The sequence below is a fragment of the Balaenoptera ricei genome, chromosome X (assembly GCF_028023285.1).
Source record: "Balaenoptera ricei isolate mBalRic1 chromosome X, mBalRic1.hap2, whole genome shotgun sequence".
Taxonomy (NCBI): domain Eukaryota; kingdom Metazoa; phylum Chordata; class Mammalia; order Artiodactyla; family Balaenopteridae; genus Balaenoptera; species Balaenoptera ricei.
In genome coordinates this window covers 114,629,843-114,637,178 of record NC_082660.1, presented here as the reverse complement: position 1 = coordinate 114,637,178, position 7,336 = coordinate 114,629,843, and positions in this window count along the sequence as shown.

The window sequence follows — 7,336 nt, the reverse complement described above, 5'->3', positions numbered from 1 at the left end:
ACATCCTATTTTCAAATCTGCCAAAAATAGTGGTTTTAATTCCCAGGCTTTAGACAAAAGAGGAGGATGCACTCAAAGGGACAGCTTGATTTTCTGCTAATCTTAACATTTTATAAAAATAAGTTTACCATGAAGGAGGTGATCTTGGAGAGAAAGCAATCTGATTGGGATGCCCAAGCTTTTCAGTTCCTTTGCTTTGCTTTTGTATTTTTTAAAAAACTGGTAGATGTCTCTCACCAGGCCATCCCCATGTCCTTGGCCCTTTGTGAACAAAGGAGCAGCTTGGCTACTCTGACTATCGAGGGCTAAAAAGAAGGCTAAAAAGAATTAGAAATGAAGAAGACACTGGTGATTGCCAGTCATTTCATTAGCACCTTTGGCATATTTCCTAAAAGGCAATATAAAAGATCTATAATACATACCTCCAATTGAGCCCTAACGTCTCTTGGGCATAGTACTTAATGTATATAAAGTCAGGAAGTTGCTGTTATTTATTGATTAACTGGGACAGTGAAAGTGTTTGGGCTTTGCTTCAGGCTACTAGGCAAAGGACTAGCTGAAGAAATTGACCACCCTGAAGAATAGCATTGCCATTGGGAAATAAGGAGAGTCAAGGAATAGAGAAAATTAAGCTATTGTGTGTGTGTGTATGTGTGTGTGTGTGTGTACATGTGTTTCATGTATGTGTGTAACACAGTCCCCCCTTAGACCTGGGCAAGTGGGTCCTTGCTACAGCCCACACCTCAGGGAGCCCTGCACTTCCTCAGACTCTTCTGAGGCACCTCTAATGCTGTCAAGGTGAGCTTCCCTCAGTGTAGGCTGGTAACTGTGAAATCTCAGTCCCTGTTTCTCTATGTTACAGCACTCCCCGCCCCCCTGTTCTGGGCATGGGGTCGATCAGATGCCTCCAGGAGCTCCAGGACTCATTCCTATAAATGACAGACCTGTGAACGGTACCCTATCCTAAGAGGGTGGCCTAGTAAGCCAGTAGTTCCCTTTGGCTGGTAAATTATTTCTTTCCCAGGATTGCGCAAGATGACGCTGCCAGACTGGTACTGCGATGTTGATTTGGGATGACTCTCAGTTAACATTTGATCACAGGGTTCCATGAACTTAGGGTTCCATTGACATAAGTGCTGGCTGAGACAGTCACCACCTCATCGCTGTCCACAGGCTGTGTGTCATCTGTTACACAGTCCTCTGTGGATGGTCATGCCTATCTCTCAGGGCTTTTGAGACCATTGCTGTGTACTGCCAACGGGTTCTTCCTATGGATGTTCTCCCTTGGCTCTGATGGATGTGGTGACGTCACGTTCTCTGAGGCTGACTTTAAGCTGTGCCAGATGAGGGACAGACATTCCTTGCATGAGTAGAACAACTTTTCTCACTCTCATTCTGTCTGTGGGCCCCTTCCCTGTCCTCCCAGCTGGTGGGGTATATGAAAGTCAGGGGTTCAGTCAGCACTGATAGCAATCATATTCTAGGAGTGCAATAATTGTGGCCTAAAGCATTCAAAAGAAGGCACGACTGGAGGATATGCTGTTTCTATGTTTATGCTATGAAACCCCAAATGGTAAAAATTTGACATGACCAGAGAAGAAATCATCATTCACATTTTACTGCAAACTCTTGGCAAGGTTTGCATTTGTGGTCATCATGAATGAAACACAGTAACAATTTCTGAGAGAGTAACTGGAAGCTAGCATCAGTGGGAGTGGGGCACGGATAGTGCAGCATCATAAGTAATGATGTAATGAACATTAAAGGAGCTGCAGAGGCAACAAGATCTACATCATTTCAATACAAATGGGTTCTGAAGAGCCATGGCATTATGACTGTATCACTGTGTTTTTCTCACAGTGGCCAATATGAAATTAGCCAAGAATGGCATATTTGACAATAAAGTACATGAGGAGGTGGAGCCCAAACACTAAGAAGAATCTTCATGTGCGTAGATTAGACAAGAAACAAATACACAAGTGCCTCTTTTCTACCCATTATTCTAAATCTTCATTGATAAGTCACTGTAGTTCACATTGGCCTATTAATTTTGTGATCCATTTTTAAATCAAATTGTTTATATGGACAGAAGCCCCATAAGAAAAATTCCCAGGCTTTTTCCCACCCCAAGAATGGCCCTGACTAGAGTTAAGAGCTTGAACTGCTTGTTACCTTCAATACTGCACTTTATTTCCCAGAAGGGTCTTTATCTGAAAAGAGCGGGGTCGAATAAGAAAGCTGTAGTTCCTTTGGATTTATGAGATGTTATCTGGAGCTCAACCTCAAAACTGGAAACTTAATGAGAAACTTAGTTATATACATTAACAAATAATACAGACTTAAGTTCCTTGCCTCAGACAAAATCAGTTCATGCTTATTCATTCAATGTGTTCCCAATACTTTGTTAAGCATTGGCTATTTTGTGGTGAACAAAACAAATAAGGTCCAAACACGGACCTCACAGCGCTTAGAGAAGCTGGGCAGACAGGCATTAAACAAGTGAACATGCACATATAATTATTGTTATAAATTTTAATACATTCTAAGAAGAAGAAAAGGAAGGTTCTTTGTGAGACAGTGATGTAAACAGTCCTACTGGTAGAGGAAGCGAAGATATTTCTTGAGGAAGTGACAAACTGAAACATGAAAAGTCAGAAGAAAAGGTATCCTGATAGAACAAATAGCATATGCAAAGCTATTTCCATTCTAGGAATGGAAAACCGTAAATGTTGACAAGGGTGATATAAAAGGAAGTTGGAAAGTTTGGCAGAAATTTGATCATGTAGGGCTTTGAAGGAGTTTGAATTTGATCCTGAAAGCAGTGGAAAGCCATTGGAGAGTTTTATGTAGGAGAGGATGTGATCTCATATACATTGTTAGAAGACTGCTCTGAAAAATGTAGGGGGTGAGTGAGAGTGGGGGTAGGAAGACCAGGTAGAGGACTACTGCATTGGTCCAGATGAGAATGATATGAACTTAAACCTAGGTAGCAACAATGGGTTGGTGAGAAATAAACCAATTTGGCATCTGTTTTGGAGATAGAATTGACAGGAATTGCTGATGAACTGGATTCGTTCATTTATTCATCCACCAAATATTTGAGTGCCTCCTCTGTGTCAAGCATTGTTGTCGGTACTGGGGGTAGAGAAATGAACAAAATAGAATCCCTGCCTTCATGGAGTCTATAGTCTAGTGGGAAGATACAGACAGTAAGCACGTAAGTAAATTATAATATGCCCAATGGTGATAAGAGTGATAGTAATAAAGCAGGGCAAGACGTAAAGAGAATACTAGTATGGTTTGGGGGTTCCTGTTTTACAGAGAGTAGTTTAGGGAAAAGCTCTCTAAAAAAGTCATATTGGAGCAGATACTTGAAGAAAATAAGGTAGCAATCTGTGTGGTTATCTTGGGGAAGTATTCTAGGCAAATAAAGCATCAGGAGGCAGGAAGGTACTTGGCCGTTTGAGGAACGGTGGAGAAGCCAGTGTGTCTAGGTTAGAGTGGGTGAGGGGGAGAGTGTTAATAAATGAGATTCGAGTGCTCTGCAATGGGGACACTTATGCTGGGCCATTGTAAGGACCTTGGTTTTTAAGATGATAAGATGCGAAGCCCTTGGAGGGTTTTGAGCAAAAGTGATGTAACAGTTTGCATCTCAACAGAATCATTCTGGCTGCTCTGTTGATGATAATAAGGGGGCAAGAGAGGGAGCACTGAAACCATTTAGGAGGATATTTCAGTAATCTAGGCTAGAGATGATGGTGGTTTGGATTTGGGTGGCAGTAGTGAAGGTATTGTGAAGTGGTTAGATTCTGTAGAAACTTTGAAGGTAACGTCCACAGAGTTTACGGATCAATTTCATGTGGGTTATGAGAGAAGGGAAGGAGTCAAAGATGATACAGTCTGAGCAACTGGAAGGAATTAGAATTGTTACATGCTAAGATGAGGGAGAATGGGGGCAGTGGTTTTGGTGAAGAGGGTTGTTAGATTTAGAAGGTGACAAAAGAAAGAATTCAGGGTGACTCCTAGATTTCTGGCTTGAGCCATTGGGTGGATGGTGGTGCAATATCATTAGGTAGGAAGGATGACAGACTTTAAAAATCATCTGGTCCAACCTCCTTGTTTTGGTTGATGAGAAATTGAAGCCCTGAGAAAATTGTCACCTTGCTGAATTGTGGGAGAGCCAAAACTTGATTCTCCTAATGGAAGAGTCAAGATTCTTGCCTCTTTCTACTCTGATGTTTTAATTTTAAAAAATCTCTGGAACGGGAAAATGATGTAAGTTTCTTGAAGACAAACTGTGCTATATAAGATTTTGTATGTTATGCTGCAGTGGGCAACTATTGTTTTATGCCTAGAACACCCCCTTTTATAGAATCTGTTCCTCTCCTTACCCCACCCACATCTACATGGTTTCCACAGAAATCACCATGCTGCTACAATGTGATCCTACCTCTTGGACACAGTGGATTGTTTGAGGGATGGGCACCTGACCCAAGGGGGGAAAATTTCCTCTGCTCACTTACATGAGAAAGGGAGAAAAGATTATTCTAAACATTTAGTAAATGCCTGTTGACCTGAATTGAAGGAAGAGTGAAGCCTTCAGAAACCATAGATATAAAACTTTTTCAAAACATATGAATTAGGAGATGATTATTCCTCTATGAAGAAAAATTTTTGCTCTACCAGAAGATTGACTGTAATTTTGCTTTAAATAGCAATCTTTTGAGTGCATTCAAGCATTTGTTTATGATCATTAACTGCTTGGCAGGCTGGGGTTGAGAGGAGAGCATTTTAAAGTTAAAGCATCAGAAAATATTTCCCATGAAATTCTCTTTCTGTGGGCCTGGAGCCTGAGCTCTATAAAGGCCTCTGTTTCCAAACAGTGAATTTTAAACTATCAAATGGGTTAGCACCCATTATCAATATTGGCTAAATGATGCTAAATAAACTAGTGGTGCTTTGAATTGTGAGTTCATCTTAGTACATTTCATAGGTCTCTATGTAAAGACTATTTAAAATATGGAGTCAATCAAAGACATTGTACGTGGGATACTTAGAAGAGTGTGTATGTGTACATAAGATGATATGGTTACCAAATATGTATGGATAGAATCGAGGGTTGATGATATTAGGGAATAAAATCCAAAAAAACTATCAATATATTTGTTATTGACGAGCTCTTCAGCAGAAAGGTGCACATCAGTGTGTGTGGATGAGCTTCTGCCATACTGTAGGATAAGATGAAAATGCAGGTGGACACCAACCTACTGGGGCATAAGGCCAAAGTCAGATAACCCCTCTAGCATGTTTGATAAGCTTGCTTTTATTCTCCGAAGACAGAGTCGATAAGTGCTCATAACCAGATTAATGCTAGATAGCGTTAAAAAAAAAAAAAAAAGCTCAAACTGGAGCTGTCTGAAGAAGGAACAAAAATGAAGAAAGAAGAGGAGGAGAAGGATAAAAAAAAAGGAAGAAGAAAGAAGATATGATTACTTCATAAACATGTGTAGCTGCCCAGAGCTGTGGAACCTCCCTTCATTTTACCCCGCATGGAATTGACCACCCATGCACTCAGACACTTAGTAAGTAGCTTCTGAGTGAGTTCAAGAATAACAACTGAATGAATGTAATAATATTTCAATGAGTTTACATAGCTTGTTGGAGATGATAAATATTTAAATCTTTATATCGCATCAGTCATACATATGATAAGCCTCTTTTCTTAGCCTTGCAATAATTCCCATATGTAGCAGTTGCAGTGAAACCTAACTAATTTGGGCTTTGCTGACTGACCAGATCACTTTTCCTGGTAGTTTAGGTTTCCAGTGGTTTGGTGACAATATAAGAATTTAAAGTAGTGTCTAAGTTTAGTGTCACTGGTATTTTAGTAAAAAAATAAAAATAAAAATAAAAAAATTGTACACTCACTTTGTCTAAGTTTGACCAAAAGAGCTAACTATCCACGCCAGGATGAGCATACGTCTCTTTTTGCCCAGGACAGTCCTGGCTTCCGCCTGTTTTCCTGATGGATGGATTAATAGCATCTTCTTTCACTCCTAAAAGTGTCCTGACTTGGAAAATGAATTATGTTTTCCCTAAATATCAGTATCACAGGTAATCCTGATCCAGCCAACTTAGAAAAAAATCTGTAGGAAACTCAACTAACTCTCCTGCTTTGTCATGAGGTTTTATATACTGTTCCTTTTGATCTCTGCCCACCCAGATGAGAGACCATATTATTAACTCATACTTCAGTTATAACATTTTGTCAAAAGTAAAATTGCAGCCACATTGTACTGCTTTCTGGTGATCTACATGAATGTAGGTAGTGTAGAAGACCTTGAGGAATGGATGAATAGCATGTCTTTTATTCAGTTCTTGACTATTAGTTGCTTTAGCTTGGCTTTTGGCAGGAATTGGATAGCTATTGATTTAAGCTTGAGCTATCTGGCAAGTGTTTCAAAGGCAGAGATTTTGTATTGCTGATTGAAGCAAGATGCATGAGTTTTAGTTAATGAGAATTGTTTTATTTAGGATTAGGTCTGACTGCCAGTAGCAGAAAATCCCAACTACAAGACAGCAACTTACAACTACAAGAAATAATGTCACTCATCTAAGACACTGGAGCTAGGTCTTACGGAGCCATTCGGATGCTCCACAGTCTCAAGACCCAGGATCCTTCTATCTTGTTGCTCAGTTGTATGCAGTGTTCGTTCCCAAGGTCACTACATATTCCTGGATGGTTGCTTTGGCTCTAGACAATGCACCCTCATTCCAGGCTGCAGGAAGTAAGAAAGGGGCAAGGAAGGGAAGGGAATGGTCCCTTCTTTTAATGGTGCATGCACCTGTGTGCACATACACATGCCATATGAGTCTGACATTGGGAGTTTTGCCATGACCTGGCTATATACAGCCAATGAGGTATATAACGTATTTACTTTACAAAGAAGTATATAGAAAGAAGGGGGTTCTATGGCCTGCCAAACAAAAGATCACTAGTAGTAGGTGATTGTGGGTGATGTTTGGCAAGGAGGAACAATCTCAAACAAGAGTTAGGAAGACAGTATGGAATCAGGACATAGGCAGACACATTGACGGTGGAATAGAACATTCGAGAAACAGATCGAATGATATGCAGTGAACTTTGACATGTAACAGAGGTGATATGGCAGATCACAGGGAAAAAGAGGAACTATTCAACAAATGAATCTGGGAAAACTGTACATATGGGGAAAAATGAAAATTGATGCCTACCTTATACCATATTTAAAAAAAAACAACTTTAGAAGGATTAAGAACTTGAATGTCAAAAGCAAAATTTTAAGACTTTCAAAAG